Source organism: Nicotiana tabacum, chromosome 8, assembly GCF_000715075.1.
Source record: "Nicotiana tabacum cultivar K326 chromosome 8, ASM71507v2, whole genome shotgun sequence".
NCBI classification, from domain to species: Eukaryota; Viridiplantae; Streptophyta; class Magnoliopsida; order Solanales; family Solanaceae; genus Nicotiana; species Nicotiana tabacum.
In genome coordinates, this window is record NC_134087.1 from 207,033,547 (window position 1) to 207,050,360 (window position 16,814).

The following is a 16,814-nucleotide window of genomic DNA, read 5'->3' on the forward strand; positions in this document are numbered from 1 at the left end:
TCGAGCTTGGTAAGCTTTAATATTTTGTGTGTATTTTAGTTCAAAATAATATATCGTGATTTTTCATTTGTATGACATATTTGGTCGAATTATCTTTAGATATGGAAAATAATGGAAGCACTACTACCATTGTTTGATGTATAGTTGCAACTTGCATCTTGAGTGGTAAGTTTAATACTCTATTTGTTTGGTGATATACTTAATACTTTTGTAGTTTTGTTTTATTATCATCAAAATATAATATTCTAACTTATGATTTATATTTTTTTAGGTTCAAGTGCAATCATGCCCCATGCTCCTAAAGTACGCTCTGATATTTGGGAACATTTTGAGGTGAAAGAAGATAACGGAGAAGTTCGCAAAGTAGAGTGCAAGCATTGTGGTCAAGTCTATAATGTTAATCCAAAGAGGAATGGAACAATTGGTTTAAGGAAGCATATTAAGCGTTGTCTTGCGCGTCTTCCTGGAATCCGTATTTAAGAATTAAGACTGTTTTTGTTGAGGGATGCCCTCTCTGTTTTTGTTGCACTATGTTTAAGTGTTAAGACTGTTGCAGTTGGCCAGTTGCACTGTGTTTAAGTGTTAAGACTGTTTTTGTTGTACTGTGTTTAAGTGTTAAGTGTTAAGACTGTTGCACTGTTAAGTTAATTCTATTGCATCTACTGCATCTGTTGCACTGTTAATTCTGTTAAGACTGCTGCATCTGTTGCACTGTTAAATTTGCAGATATGTTAATATATTATGTAGTTGTGTAATGTGTAGTTGTGTACAGATTCAATTTGATTCTTTCAGCTTTGGAGTTAGGCAGAATTTGCAGTGCACTGGCGTCAACAATTTTGGAGTAGAAATATAACATTGGCGTCAACAATGTTATTCAGTATTAGATTCTTTTTAGTAAGAACATAAATTCTCTTTAGTGGCGTGCAAAACTGCAGATTGTAAAGAACTTGTTCAGCTTTTGCTTTTCAGTTATTTAATTGTGCATGTGCACTGTTATATATCAGAACAGATTCTTTCACAGTGAAAGTTTCAATTGTGCATGTGCACTGTTAGCATTGATTATTCAGCGATTATTAAACTGAAACCGTACCGAACCAAAATAAGAAATATCGAACCGTACCGAAATATTTTGGTATGGTATTTGGTATACACAATTGATAAACCGAATATCGAAATACCGAACCGAAATTCTTAAATACCGAACCGAAATACCGAATGCCCACCCCTAATTGACGTTATTGTGATAGCGATTACAGTGATATTGCTTAGAAATGTATTAGCAAAATTTAATAAAACCCAGTTAGTTTTGGAAGAACGCGTTTGCAAAGGGCTAAGACACGAGATATTGCTGGTTCTCCAAATTCTAAGCAACAAACTGATATTTCTCAAACTGATCCGAAAACTCCCTTAAATGATGATAAGCAGGGATTTGACCGCTTATTTGCTCTTTTTACTTGTGTTTTAGCTAAAAAAATGCTTAAAGGTATTCCCAAAAACTAATAAAATATGTTTTCTTGCAGGAGTGTTGCAACATGATCCAAAGGAATCAAAATCAACTCATAAAGGAGTCAAAATTGAACAAAAACCAAAACAAGGCAAAAATGCCAACTGTGCGGACCGCACAATTATTGTGCGGCCGCAGAAGAGGAGATTCAGAGAATTGTTATTTGGGTAAGCTGAAGGAGTGTGAACCGCAGCAAAATTATGTGGCTACAGGATGTCAAATACGGCCGCACCCACAATTGTGCGATCCGTAGAAGTGAAGAATCAGAGAGCTGGATTCAAGTCCAAAGTTAAGGAGTGTGGACCCCACCATTTTTGTGCGGCCGCATAATCAAGAGCGCAGCCACACTCAGAATTGTGCGGTCCGCAGAAGTCCAGCAAAAGCTAGAGCTCAAGTTCAAGGAATGCGGAACACACTATAATTGTGCGACCGCAGAAGCAAGGGTGCGGTCGCACTCAGAATTGTGCAGTCCACACAACCTTCGCAAGAGCATTTTTGTCAGATATTTTCAGCTTTGTATAAATAGAATTTTTTGTCATTTTAGGTTAAGTTAGTTTTGGGGAGAGCACCTGTTCCGTTTTCTTTTACTGCATTTAGTAATTTTGTACTAGATTTGTCTCCAAACACTAGATTTTCATCCCATAATCAAATATTGTGGATTCTATCTCTATTTCTTCTTTAATTTCTATATTTTTCATGAGTAACCAAATTTTTAGCTAGGATTGTGACCCAACCCTAGTGTGGGTATTTCATGGGTGTTTAATTTAAGGCTTGTTTGTGATTGGGTTAGTGATATTTATCCTAGTTCTTGCTAGAACTCAAGAATTAATGGTTGCAAATATTAATTCATGCCTATTTGACTTAGTCTCTACTTGAGAGAGAGAGAGAGAGAGAGAGAGAGAGAGAGAGAGAGAGAGAGAGAGAGAGAGAGAGAGAGAGAGACTAAGTCTAGAAAAGCTTGACTAACAAGGAATTGGGGTGAACTCAAGAAATCGATAGCCCCAATTAAAGGGTCAAATCTAGAGATAGTAAGACCCGACTTGAGCATATATCACTTGTATTCTGTAATGCCCATTTGAACTTGAGAAAGCCAAATTGGGCAAAATCGCTCAAACTACTGAGAGGTATTGAGTGAGTACCCGAGTGTGATTGCTATATTATGATCCGGACTAATCAAACTTGCCCTCGATTTTACAACCCATTAGGTAACCACCTAGGTAGAAGTCACGACCCTAGATCTCTTTATCATTTGAAAAATAATTCAAAACCAAAAATATTGTCCTTTAGTTTTATACTTCCATATAATAGAGTAAAGTAGAAGTAGTACATAAACCAATATTGTGGAAGTATAATTTGAGTCAAAACATACATTCATGCTAAATATATAGCTAATACCTATTCTAACTCCCTGTGGATTCAATCCCGACCTTCGTTGGGTTTATTATTGCATCGTCCTCCTCACTACTTAATTGTGGTGTTGGTTTGGCCGAGATCAATTTTTGGCGCCGTTATCGGGGAGTTAAATAGATTTAGCTATATATCTAGGTTTTTGCGTGATTTGTCTTCTTTTCCTTTCGAGTCACTAATTTTATTTTTGAATTGCTTATAGGTACGTGAATGGCTCTCAACAACGACCCCATTGGGAATTTGCTTTTGGGGTAGGAAGTGGACGATGATCAAGGAGATGAGGTTCTTCCCGAACCTCAAGATAACAAGCAAGGTCGATCGCCTCATGATAATGTTCCCGTTCCTCCCCTATCTCCTCCAAGAGCGGCGGCGCATCGGGTGTTGCCAAATGAGGGTTATGCAAATGCTATAGTCCCGCCCCGCATTAGGGCGGACAACTTCCAAATCACCAACGTGATGCTTACACTACTTGAGCAACGAGGATTCTTTACCGGGGCTGCGAGTCAAAATGCCTACAAGCATCTCAAGGGGTTTGTCGATACTTGTTGGGGGAGCAAGTAAACCAATGTCTCTGAGAACGCACTGAGGTTGAGACTATTTCCCTTTTCTCTACGAGAAAAGGCATTAGACTGGTTAGAGAGATTGCCCAATCATTCCATCCATACTTGGGATGCGTTGGCCGAAGAATTCATTGCCAAATTCGTCTCTTCGGGGCACATGGCTACACTACGGGATGAAATTCTAGTGCTCAAGCAATAGCCCATTGAGCCATTGTCACGAGATTTGGGAAAGATATTGTAACATGGTTAAAGAGTGCCCGAATAATGATATGACCGAGGCCATGATCCAACAAACCTTCTACTGGGGGATCAACACAACAAATCAATGTATGGTAAATCAACTCACCGTGGTAACTTCATGAACATACCTTATGCCGAAACTTGTGAAATTTTAGATGAGATGTTGGATACTTCATCGGTTTGGCAAAGTAGGGCCAATGTTCCGCAAGGTGACCCCAATGCCATTCACCTACACAAGGAGCTACATGATCATGGGAAAGCCATTGCTTAGTTGACAACCATAATGAACCAATTGGCCAAATCTCAGCTTCAACAAGTTGAAGGGCCAAAACAAGTGAATGCAATGGAAAGTGTGAATATGATGGTAAACAAGAAACAACAATAAGGTTAACAAATGCAAAACCGTCCGGAAAAATTCATGCAAGATGATAGTGGTTATGATCAAAGTGATTCGTTTAATGAGCAAGAAGAAGAAGTTCAATATGTTAACAATTATCAAGGTTAAATAAACAATGCTCAAAGACAAAATCAACAACAATGGAGGTCACAAGGAAACCAAGGAAATTGGAACAACCAAAACCACCAAGGTAATTGGAATGGTGGTAACAATAATCAAAGCAATTGAAATAATCAAGGTAACCAAGGCAATTGGGGAGGTAATCATCAAGGCAATTGGGGTGCCAACAATCAAAGCAATTGGGGAGGTAATAACCAAGGAGGGTGGAACAACAACAACAACAACGACAATTGGGGACTGGGTTTTCAAAGGCCTCCGATGTTCCAACAACCAAGAAATCCACCTCCCTATCCTTCTCAAGGTCTGAGCTCTTCTTCCAATGAGATGGGTAGAATTGAAAACATGTTTAAACAGATGATGGAGAATAATGTCGACTCCGATGCTCAATTAGCTTCTCACAACACTTATATTCAAAATTTGGAGGTTCAATTAGGCCAAATCTCACAAGCTTTGGACACTCGTCCTAAGTGAGAACTACCTAGTGATACGATGGTGAACCCAAAGGGTAGGAATAATACGGGACATGCTATAGCCATGACTACTAGAAGTGGAAAAGGTGGATATGCAACCACCTTAAATCAAAAAAGGATTGTGGATGAAGATGTTGTGGTTCAAGAAGATGAAATCCCAAGCAATGTGGTTCAAGCTAACGAAGAAGTGAGGATTGATATTGATGAAAATGTGGAGGAGACGCAAGAAGAAGTGAACCCGTCTAGGGAGCACGTGATTGACATGTCAGAACCGGTAGTGCCAAGGCTAAGTCATCAATGCCAAGAACTCTTCCTCCATACCCTCAAAGGCTTGCAAAGAAAAATAGTGAGAACCAATTCAAGATATTTATTGACATGATGAAGAGTTTGTCTATCAATGTACCATTGAGGTGTTGAAACAAATGTCAGGTTATGCAAAGTTCATGAAGGACTTGGTCACTAAGAAGAGGACAATGAATTGTGAAACTATCAGGATGACACATCAAGTGAGTGCTATTGCGCACTCAATGGCTCCAAAATTGGAAGATCCCGGTGCCTTCACAATCTCGTGCACTATTGGGAGCGCTGACTTTCCCAAAGCTTTATGTGATTTGAGGGCAAGTATCAATTTGATGCCCTACTCTGTGTTCAAAACTTTGGGGATTGGGAAACCAAGACCCACATCTACTATTGATGGTGTGTTGGTTCGAGTTTACAAGTTCATCCTCTCAGCGGACTTTGTGATCCTTGATTGTGAAGTAGACTATGAGGTGCCTATCATTTTGGGTGGAACCTTTCTTGGTACAGGAAAGGCACTTGTTGATGTGGAAGCCAGTGAGCTCACTTTCCAGGTGGGTGAAGAAAAGGCAGTGTTCCATGTGTGCAAATTGATGAGGCAACCAAATAGCAATGAAGTTTGTTCTTTCGTGGATTTAGTGACCGAAGTAATTGTTGATGATGCTAGTGCCACAATGAATGTTGAGGGTAATTTGGAAGCCGTATTTCTCAACCTTGATGATTATGAGGAGAAAGAAGGCTATGTGGAGTGTGTTAATGCATTGCAAGGGATGGGGTCATACACTTATGAACCCCACAAGCTATCTTTGGATCTTGAAAATCGGAAGACTCCTCCAACAAAGCCCACAATCGAGGAGCTTCCTACTTTGGAGTTAAATCTATTGCCTCTGCATCTCAGGTATGAATTCCTTGGCCCTTCTTCTATGTTACCGGTTATCCTTTCTTCTTGTTTGACTAACATGCAGGTAGAGCCTACATTGGAGCTGCTACAAAGGAGGAAAAGAGCAATTGGATGGACCTTGGCGGATATCCGGGGCATGCGCCTTTTGCATGCACAAGATTATTTTGGAGGAGGGTGCAAAACCCTCTATAGAACATTAAAGGAGGCTAAATGAAGCAAAGCAAGAGGTGGTCAAGAAGGAGATTGTAAAGTGGTTGGATGCTGGGGTTGTTTATGTCACAACACCAAATAACAGTCGTGATGGCGCCTATCACATTACTAGTCAAGCCAACCAATCAATGAATCATAACCCTTTTTCCTTTAACAATAAGCCATTTTCTAACACAGGTTTTAAATACCAAATTTCATTATAAATGTCTAAAGCAACAAAAAATATGCGGATGTCAAATAACAGGAAATTACACAGCCCCATAATCTGGTGTTACGAGTCTAGAGCCTCTAAATATATAAGTCTGACTATCTAATATATAACAAGTCTAAAATGTAGGAAAACAAGGATAAGAGGAAGAAAGCAGGGCTGCGGACGCCATGCAGCTACCTTGCAGTCTCCGACAAACTCTGACAATGCTGAGGACCCTCACTCTACCTCTCAGGCACCTGGATCTGTACAAAAGGTGCAGGGAGTAATATGAGTACGCCAACTCAGTAAGTAACTAAAGTAAATAAGGTCTGAAAGTAGTGACGAGCAGTTAAAATCATGTAACTGAAGGAAATAACAGGATGACAATTCAACTTCACAGTTTAAAACCAGTTTCATCCAAAATCACCAAATTTCAGTTTACACACTTGAAATCATATACTTAGCAATTTTTCCAATAGAGGCTTAATTTAAACGAAGAGTGAAATTAGTAAAAATATCATTACTTGCCCCCTCGGGAAAGGTATAACTCAAAATATGGCCTTTCGGGCTGCCTCTCAGTCACTCGTGACTCAACTCTCGTCACTCAATACTCACTCTCAGCACTCAGGCTCATTAATATCTCATAGTAATCGAAATCATAGTAACCGCTTTGGTGTGTAGCCCGATCCGTAATTTATAGTTGACTACGCTCACTGGGGGTGTATAGACTCCGGAGGGGCTCCTTCAGCCCAAATGTCATATCGAATGGGCTCCTTCAGGCTAAGCATCATATCGCTGCGGCGTGCAGCCCGATCCAGTATATATATCACTGCGGCGTGCAGCCTGATCCATATAAGTATCGCTGCGGCGTGCAGCCCGATCCATAATATATACATATAATATCCTCACCATTAGGTTCTCAATCTCTCTCAGTCATTAACCTCACAGCCTCTCGGGCACAACAATAGAAATTAGGGAACTCAGCCCAAATAGTTCTCACAATTAGAAGTGGGGTGATTAAACCAGTTTTAAACAGGTAAAACATGACTGAGGATGTGCTTTCAACAAGTAAAGTGAGGAAAAATAGTGAAAATGCCCCTAAGGGTCTCAACAGGTCGGCACAAGGCCCCAAACATGACATACAACCCATAATACAGTATAAATGACTAAAGTACGGAATATCATAAGGTTACAAATCAAATACACAACTAAATAGTTGCTACGGGACGGACCAAGTCACATCCCTATCGGTACACGCCCACACGCTCGTCACCTAGCATATGCGTCACTGCATTTATCAAAATAAGTCAAATACTGAGGTTTGTACCCTCAGTTCCAGATTTACAATGGTTACTTACCTCAAACCGGTGAAAATACCACTCCATGACACCTTTGCCTCTCAAATCAGCCTCCGCTCGCGTCGAATCTATCCAAAATCAGAATCACAACGTCAAAAATATGCTAAGAGAACGAAGCCCAAGCGAAAACAATCAAATAATACCAAAAATCTCGAAACTGGCCAACCCCGACCCCCGAGCCCACCTCTCAAAACTCGATAAAAATCACATTACCGAAATCCTTATCCTCCCACGAGTCTATACATATCAAGAACACTGAAACCGGAGTCCAAATGATCCCTCAAATCCTCATTTAAAGTCTCTTAATCTCAAGCCCTAATTTCTCAATTTTAGGCTTAGATTCCATGATTTATTAGGTAGATTTCATAATAGAATCGAGTTTTAAGTCCAAAATTCTTACCTCCAAATTTTCCCCCTTGAATCCCTCTTCATTCTCCTTCAAATAAGCTCAAAAACGACCAACTATGGAGGAAATAAACCCCACATTTGCGGACAAGGCGACCTTTTAAACCTTCTGCCCAGGCCTGAAAATCCTTCTTCGCGAACGCGGTCAAAGCCTCACGTTCACGAAGCACAACTTAACTTTGACCAAATTTCCTCTTATGGAATCGCGACCAAGCCCCCGCGAACGCGATGCTTTACCCAGACAAACCTTCACGAACGCGTTCCATCCATCACGAACGCGATGAGTTAATCCCACTGAAGCTCAACCTTTCAATTCCATCTATGCAAACGCGACTATACGCCCGCGAACGCGATGCTTGCTAATCCACCCCTTCGCGAATGCGGGACTCCCCTTCATGAACGCGAAGGCCAAACCTGACGCCTCCCTTCTTGGCCCTTCGTGAACACGAGGGTCTACTCGCGAACGCGAAGACCAAAACACCTGCAACAGCTGAAACTATTTTCTGCAATTTTTCTTAAATTAAAATGATCCGTTCAACCCTCCGAAACTCACCCGAGGCCCCCGGGACCTTAACCAAAGGCACCAACAAATCTGAAAACCTTATTCAAACTTGTTCCAATCTTCAAAATACCTCAAACAACATCAAATCAACTAAAACACATCGGATTCAAGCCTAACTTTATAAAAATCTTCCGAATTCCGCTTTTGATAAAAAAAACCCAACCAAACCACGTCCGAATGACCTAAAATTTTGCACACACATCCCAAATGACACAACGGAACTACTGAAACTCTCAAAATTCCATTCCGACCCATGGATCAAAATCTCACCTACCAACCAGAAATCACCAAAAATCCATTTTCGCTAATTCAAGCCTAAATCTACTCCGAACCTCCAAAACTCATTCCGATCATGCTCCTAAGTCCCAAATCACCTCCCGAAGCTAACCAAACCATTGGAACTCACATCCTAGCCCTCTAACACATAAGTCAATATCCAGTTGACTTCTCCAACTTTACCTTCCTTAAAAGAGACTAAGTGTCTCAAACCTTACCAAATCCTTTCCGAACCCTAACCAATCAACCCAATCACATATAGAACCATTGTATAAAGCAATTAGAAGCATAAATGGGGGGAAACGAAGCAATAACTCATGAGACGACTGCTCGGGTCATCACAGTTTACCACATTTCCAATAGTTCATGGACTTCGCCGGTGCAATATATCCCAAAGAAGAGGGGCATGACTGTGATAACAAAAGACAAGAATGAATTTATCCCTACAAGAACTGTCACCGGGTGGAGAGTGTGCATGGACTATAGGAAGCTCAACAAAGTCACTCGGAAAGATCATTTTTCGCTTCCATTTCTTGAACAAATGTTGGATAGGTTGGCCGGATGTGCCCTTTATTGTTTCCTTGATGGATACTCTGGCTATAATCAGATTATTATTGCTCTTGAGGACAAGAGAAGACTACTTTCACTTGTCCATATGGTACCTTTGCATTCTCGAGGATGCCATTTGGGTTGTGTAAAGCACTGACAACTTTTCAATGGTGTATGATGACTATATTCATCGACATGGTGGAAGATATTCTTGAGGTCTTTATGGATGATTTTTCCATTGTTGGAAACTCTTTTTATGATTGCTTGAACAATTTGGATAGGGTCTTGGCTAGATGTGAGAAGACAAATTTGGTGTTGAATTGGGAGAAATGTCACCTCATGGTCGAGGAAGGCATTGTCCTCATCCACAAAATTTCAAAGCATGGTATTGAGGTTGATATAGCCAAAATTAAAGTGATCTCCAAACTCTCTCCCCCTACATACGTGAAAGAAGTGAGGAGCTTTTTGGGTCATACAGGGTTCTAAGTGGTGAATCCTTTGTGTAAACTTTTAGAGATGGATGCCAAGTTCCATTTCAATGAAGATTGCATGAAGGAATTCGAGTTACTTAAGTTCAAGTTGAGTACTACTCCTATTATTACCGCACCGGATTGGAGCTTGCCTTTTGAGCTCATGTGTGACGCTAGTGATGTTGCGATTGGAGTGGTGTTGGGGCAAAAAATCAACAAAATCTTCCATCTAGTCTACTATGCTAGCAAGACCATGAATGATGACCAAGTCAACTACATAGTGATCCAAAAAGGAGCTACTTGCTATTGTTTTTGCTATGGAGAAGTTCCGGCCGTATTTGATGGGTGCAATGGTGATTGTTCACATTGATCATGCGCCGCTTCGGTATTTGATGAGCAAGAAATATTCTAAGGCAAGGTTGATGCGTTGGATGCCTCTATTGCAAGAGTTTGATCTAGAGATTCAAGACCGCAAGGGTAGTGAGAATCAAGTGGCGGACCATTGTCCTGATTGGAGGAGGAGGGGAGGCCAAATGACGGCCTTGAGATTAATGATTCATTTCCCGACGAGCAACTCCTATCCGTTTCAGTGACCGGGATGCCATGGTTTGCTGATTTAGCCAACCATATTGTGAGGGGTATTGTACCGAATGTATACTTGAAATACCTTGTGAAGCCTAAAGTGCTTAGTGAACTGGCTGACCCACAAAGCATCTACCATGTCGTAACCTGCCTCCAAAATAGGGTCCAGTAGATCCTCCCGGTCTACGAGGCCTTTTAGACTCCATGTCCTCTCCCCTCTGACCCCGCATGTCCTCTCTCTCCTGGTCCTGCATGCCCTCTAATCGGCGAGCGATCTCTACCACCTATTGAAATTGAACATCCAACTCCAACTCTAACTTCCGAGCTATGTTGAACCAGATATCATGATTGAGACCCTCAATGAACCTGCAGACTCGCTCTCTAACTATAAAAACCAAAGTGGGTGCATGGTTGGATAGATCATTGAATCTAACTGTGTACTCTAACACTGATATAGTAGCCTAGCGCAGCTGCTCAAACTCCATGTGCCCTGCATCTCGAAGGGTCTGAGGAGCAAACTTTCTCAAGAATATCTTTGAAAACTATGTCTATGAAAGTGAAGTTGCATCGGCCGGGCTACCCAACCCGTATGCTTGCCACCACTAATATGCCACTCCCTTAAGCTAGAATGTAATAAAAACAACCATTCTTGTCTCAATAATACCTATAGTGCGAAGAATATAGTGGCACTCCTCTAGAAAACAAGGTGCATCCTCTGAAGCCAAACCACTGAAAGTAGGAGGGTGATACTTTTTAAACCTTGAAAGTCTAAGATGTTCTTCCTTAGATGCAGCTGCCCTAAGCAAGGGATGAACTGGAATAACAAGCTATGCCGGCACCATAACCCGAACCTGACAAATGTGAGACTGCTGCTCTGGATTATGGGCGACAGGAGTTAGAGCTCCTCCCCCAGCCTGTGAAGTAGTTGGTGCAACTTGAATCAACCCTAATTGAGCCAATATACCAAACATGATCAGGAGCTATGCAAAAGTCTCTTGAAGTCCCAAGGTAACAACAGGCGCCTCCGGTAACTGTTCTCCAACCGGAGCTACTGGTGGCTCTTCAACTGCTACTTTGACGGGTGCTCTAGCTACGTCACATGCTCCTCCTCAGCCTTTGCCCCGCCCCTAGTAACACTGGCTCTGAGGGAAGTTTCATTAGTAACTAAAGCTTGCGTTCTCACCATCTATGGGGGAATAGAACGACAAAGGCTCAAACTCCAAGATCAATAAACTCTCACGCTAGTAACAAAAGAAGTGAAATTGCCCTAATAGTTTTGCAGCCTCTCGAAGGTAAGTATAGACCTCTCCATACTGATCCGCAAGACTCTACTAAAATCGCTTATGACTCATAGAACCTATGAACCTAGAGCTATAATACCAACTTGTCACGACCCCGCATTTCCTCTATAGGATGTCGTGACGACACCTAGTCATTAGGAAAAGGTAAGCCTAATACTTACAAAAATAATGGAAAATTTTAACCAAGAACTATGAATTTCGAAATGGAAATTTCTATACAAGCCAATAATCCCAAAACCGGTAGTACAAGTCATAATCTCTACTGAGTTTGCTAGAAAAATTCCTAAATACAACTTTCAGAATAGAACTAAACAATACAGGTACAATATCAGAGGGCAACTCCGAGGCCTGCGAATGTGACAACAAAACAATACTCGCAATGAAGCACTAGAAACAACAATTAGCAACAAGAAGAAAACAAGTAGTAATGCTGTATAGTAAGCTGAACACAGTTCATGTCCAATGAAACCAAATAAAGAAAAATAAGTAACAACTCAATAACAACAAGCGCTTTTACACCAAATCTATTCAAGAATTTCCATGGGGTACCAAACCTCATAATCATAAATCATGGGTCCCAATACATGAACCCTAATCACTTGGCATCCTGTGCCCACATTACCATTCATAAACGCATGGACAACTCACGTTCCAAAAGAGTGACAATATCTAATATCCGCACGAACGACTCACATGCCAACAATAACAATGACTCATGATTGCACGGACAACTCACGTGCCATCGGGATAACTTCCACACAGAAGGAAAGTACACAGGAGTACATGTAAATGGTCAATAACATCAGGATTCATCTACTTAAACTGATATGGGTGATTTATTTACGTGTATGCTTGTGCAAGTGTTCTACCAGAATTCAAGTCAAACAGGTAAGACTAGAGACAATGAATGACACATAAGAAATTATTACCACAAAATGTACACGGTATAAATCACATATGATAGGCGCACCACTACACAAATAACAACAATAATAATACCCCCAGGCTGTCACAAGTCGTCACAAATCATTCCCCGACATAGCCCACCTTGTCTCGCCATGCACAAAATAATAAAGTAAATGCTCGCCTTATCTCACCGCACGCGCACAATAATATTCCCACCTTGTCTCACCACATGCGCAAACCCACATAAATAGCCCGCCTTGTCATGACACATATACAAATATCAATGATAAAAACAGCATAGACAACTCATGTACGAACACCCTGACAATCCTCACAACCATATCACGTGTGCCAGAACATAACATCATAATAAAATGACTTTCACAACATGTGCCCATATGCCACAACATTTCCTCAAACAGTTTCAATACCACAACCACGCATAGCCCTCAGCTCAACAATACTGAGTACAATAGCAACAACTACAATAACACGAGAATACGACAACTAAATCAACACAAGAATTTCAAAACACAAGGAAATGAAAGAACAAGCTCATAAAAAAGAGACAACATGGAATAATGGTATACATGAATAGCTCAACGTGAGAGAGAAAATGTGTAACAATGATTCCCAATAAAGATGAGCCAAAAATGAAAAAGGATGACAAAACTTCATTTAGGGTTGAGCAATTATAGAAGAGATAATAACAAATTCAATTACGGATATGCAATTACAAAAAAGATAATAATAACTTCAATTAAGCATAAGCAATTATGGAAAAGATAATAATAACTTCAATTAAGGACAAGTAATTACGAAAAATATAATAGTAATTTCAATTAAGGATAAGTAATTACTGAGAAGATAATAATAACTTCAATTAAGGATAAGCAATTACGGAAAAGATAGCATGGCAATAAAAGAGGCAACAACTTCACTTAAGGCACATAAAAGTTCAATTGGCAACAAGGGTAAAACATGAATTAATTAATTCCAAATAAGACACGTAAGGGTAAATTTAGTAAATGGAGTATTTAACATAATAAAACAACTTCATAACTAATGAAAATCATAACCTAAGGGCACTAAACGGTCAAATTTCGTCAATTAAGCCCGAGTACGTACTCGTTACCTTGCGTACACGACCTTCACATGACACAATTAGCACAAATAACTCAAATCCTAAAAGGTAGTTCCTCTACACAAAGTTAGGCAAGATACTTACTTCAAAGAAGCTAGACTAATACTCTAAAATGACCTTCTCAAGTGAAACAACCTCTGAACGGCTCAAATCTAGCCAAAATAACTTCAAATCATAAATAAAACTCATAGGAAAACAATCTGAATAATAAAGCTTCAATCTTTAATAAAAACTAAAAGGTCAACCCCGCGCCTTAGAACCCGACAAAATTCACAAAATCTGAACACTCGTTTGATAATAAGTCCAACTATACAAGAATTACCAAATTTCGATATCAATTCGTCCTTCAAATCATTTTACATTTTTGAAAGTTTTTCTCAAAATCCTCATTTTCCCAACTCAAACCATTAATTAAATGATAAAAATAAAGATAGAATCATGAAATACAATCAATTTTGAATAAAGAACACTTAACCCAAGGAATTTCTTGTAAAACGCTCGAAAAATCGCTGAAATCCAAGGTCTCTTGCTCAAAAGATTATGAATGGAACAAAACCTTCGATTTAGAAATTAATATCTACTGCCCAGGTATTTGCACATTGCGATCTCAGAAATAACAATGCGATCACGAAGAAGAAATATCAACTGCCAAAAAATGTACTACGCGATCGTGGAATATGGAACGCGAATGCTGTTCATGACTACCTCAATGTCTGTGATCGCGAACATAGATATGTGAATACAAAGAATAAAGTGGGACTCCTCAGAATGGCCAACACTATGCGAGCAAAAGATCAAATGCGAACGCAAAAAGGCAACACCCACACGCACACGATCACAAACATAATCATGCGAACACGAAGAGGAAAAGGTACCAGTTACTAAACAACTTTTGCGATCGCGGTTCCACCTACACGATCAAAGAGGAGGACATCATACACCAGCAACAACATTCCAAAATAGGAGCAAATGTCCCGTAGCCCATCTGAAACACACTTGAGGCCCCCGGGACCCTGTCAAAACATACCAACAAGTTCCGTAACATAATGAGGACCTACACAAAGCCTCAAATCACATCAAACAATGTCAAAACTATGAATCGAACCTCGAATCGAACTTGTGAAAATTTTCTAACTTCCAAAACTCATGCCAAAACATATCAAATCAATCCGGAATGACGCCAATTTCTGCATGCAAGTCTCAAATGACATAACAGAGTTAATCGACCTCTCAAAATTTCAATCCAATGATATTAACAAACTCAACTCCCGGTCAAACCTCTCAACCTTCCAAAACTTCAACTTTTTAATTTTTACTGAAATGCTTCAAATTATCCTACGGACCTGCAAATCCAAATCCGGACGCGTGCCTAAGTTAAAATCACCATAAGAAGCTATTGAAATCATCAAAATGCCAATTCAGAGTCAGTTACAAAAATTCAAACTCTGATCAACTCTTACCGCTTAAGCTTCTATCACAGGAATCCTTCTTCCAAATTGACCCCGAATCATCTTAAAACTGAACTTGACTACACACAAAAGTCATAAAACATAATATGAAGCTTCTAGAGACATTAAGCCACCAAACGGGATGCTAATTCTCAAAGCGACCGGTCAGGTCGTCATAGATCTTTCTGAAAGTATACTTACTATTTTACTCACTTGCGTTGTTAGGTTCTTAATGGTTTTATCATTTGTATAAATCTTTCTTCAACACTATTCATGAACTTATACATAAGCTCTTCTAAACTAACATTTTCCTCTTGAGGTGGTTGTCTCACTTCCCTTCATTCCTGTCATAATAAGGTATTCATCCTAACCAGAGTTAAAATTGTGCCCATATGAAACATCACACCTGTACAGACTAGAAACAGAGTGAGACTTTTAAAATATGAATCATAGGAAGAATACTTACCTGCTAGACAGTCAACCCATAGATGATATTTACTACATTATAAACAAATAACAGACTTGTGATGGTGCTCAACTACTAACTCTGCAACCATTTTCTTATATTGGTTTTGTTCCATCTTCACAGAATTTAGAGTTCGATATGAAGAATAATTCTTCAAGCTTTCTTCCTAGCACTTTGATCTCAGCCAAATCCATACCACTATTAAGTAGTGAGACGGTCAATGCAATAATAAACCCAACAAAGGTCGGGATCCAATCCACAGGGAGTTAACAAATGGGATTAGGTATATATCTAAGTTAATTGCAAGTTTTGGCTCCAATTACACTTCCACAAGCTCGGTTGGTGTTCTACTTCTATTTTACTCTATTGATTGCAAGTAATAAAACTAAGGACAATATTTTTGGTTTTAGGTTTTTCAAACGATTAAAAGAGACTAGGGTCATGACCTCTACCTAGGTGGTTATCTAATAGGTGATGAAATCCAGGGCAATTTGATTAGTTGAAGTCGTAATATAGCAATCACATCCGGGTACCCACTCTATACCTCTCTGTAGTTTGAGTGATTTTGCCCAAAATGGCTTTCTCAAGTCCAATTGCATATATGCACAATACAAGTGATATTAGCTTAAGTCGGGTATTACTATCTATGGGTTTAACCCTTTAATTGGGGCTATCAATTTCTTGAGTTCACCCCAATTTCTTGTTAGCCAAGTTTTCCTAGACTTAGTCTCTCTTTCTCAAGTAGAGACTAAGTCAAATAGACATGAATCAATATTTGCAACCATTGATTCTAGCGTGCAATCATGAACAAGACTAAATATTACTAACCCAATAAAAAATAAGCCCCAAATTAAACACCCATCAAATACCCACACTAGGGTTGAGCCACAACCCTAGCTATAGATTTAGCTACTCATGGAAAGTAAATAAATACAAGAATAAAGTAAGGTAGAATGCATAATCATTGATTAAACAAAGAAAATCTAATGTTAAGAAGTTAATCTAGTACAAAATTACTCAATACAGTAAAGATAACAGCCTGGGTGCACTT